Below are 1,695 nucleotides of genomic sequence, written 5' to 3'. Positions count from 1 at the left end.
GATGAAATATACTGAGAATTAATCTTAAATACAAAATCTTGATTCAGATAACTTGTAAAATTAGTAAACTGCAAAAGATCTTGCTTTTAACATACTGACGCTTACTAAATTACATGACCAGCTTTCGATGCTAAATTAATCTTATTTAATATAAATCGCTGTTCTCACAAAGCCATAGTACCCACTTCAAGAATTGGGTCGTCTGTTTCTGAGTAACGTGGTTACTGGCAAACCGCTGAATGTGAATTAAACGGGAACAGTTATCCAATTTAAGTGTGGTTTTAAATGTATAACCAGTATACCTAATTTACAGGATATTCAATTTCAGAATTACCTGTATGATTAAGGGAACTAAAATTCTTGAGAAACTTTTCTGGAAGTTTGAAGACACTATAAAATTATTGTTGTATTTCTTTCGTAACTTTATTTCGTTTTTTCGGCAACGAGTAATTATCTTGACAGTAATTGTTATATTTATGCAGACGATTAAACACTCGGTTAATTCTCTAAATATTTACTAATAGTGTTCGAGTTGTGGAGAGGATACATCTCATGGTATTTCTCGTTGAAGAATTAATCAGGAAAGAAGAATCGATTAGAAATACCTGATTTACAAAGATATCTGACACAAAAAACCTATATTGTTCAGTACATATATTATAAATAAATATTATTTTACTACATAACATCAAAATTTTTTACGTAGTCTCTGATATTGTGCATCTAAAGTGTGCATCAATCAGACGCGTAGAGCAATTAGAATAAATAAGTTTCGATTTGCATCTTTTATGTCTTATTTAATTATTTAAAAAGTCTACACAATGCCGATATGACAGAACAGTAGTATTACATCATATTTTTACTACCACAGATTCATCACACCATTTATTAGATGAATGTGAATTATCCAGTGTTACATTGAATGTAGTTTTCAACACTGAGTCAGCGACAGTGGCTGATAACTGGAAAAAAGAAAAAAAAGAACAGTCATATACTGAATGACATGTTTCTATATCAAATTACAATTTAAATATCGAATGGAGTAGAGTCACACCGCATTATTACTACCTAGAAAGTGAATATGAATTTCTAGCGCCTGATACAGAAAACCTAAACCAATTAATAATACTTAGTTAAAAAATAAACAACACGTATTTCCATTCACAGTAACAGGAAAATATCTAGCCATACTTTAAATTTTGCACTAGTTACTTCCAAAAGCTCTTCCAGTCATATCAATCAAAAAATTTGAGCCTGAGATAACTGATGAAATGGGAAAGTAATTGTAGACAGAAAATTATTCAGGCGGTGCCTTTGAATTGATGAAAATACTAGAAGAGAACGCCGCGTTTGACTATTATATATTTATGCAATTAACAAGTACGCTTTTATACCATAACAAAAAACAAACTCTCGGATAAAGTTTCCTTTTTTATTTGACTTGACATTTAATCTTCATAAAAATTCCATTAATTCATATCCTAAAATATCCAGCTTTTTATTTGTATGAAAAAGGAATGTAAACAGTGAGATGGTACTAACATATATATCCGATAAAACAGATAATACAAATGAATGTTCGCTTATTTTTACATTCACATTTATACCCAACGACAAACTATATTGCTGTTGAACAAAAATTGAGTATAACAATGATCATACCAGTAGTAGAATAATAATACATTGTTTAACTAA

The sequence above is a fragment of the Schistosoma mansoni genome, chromosome W (genome assembly GCF_000237925.1).
Source record: "Schistosoma mansoni strain Puerto Rico chromosome W, complete genome".
NCBI classification, from domain to species: Eukaryota; Metazoa; Platyhelminthes; class Trematoda; order Strigeidida; family Schistosomatidae; genus Schistosoma; species Schistosoma mansoni.
This window is presented reverse-complemented; position numbering follows the sequence as displayed.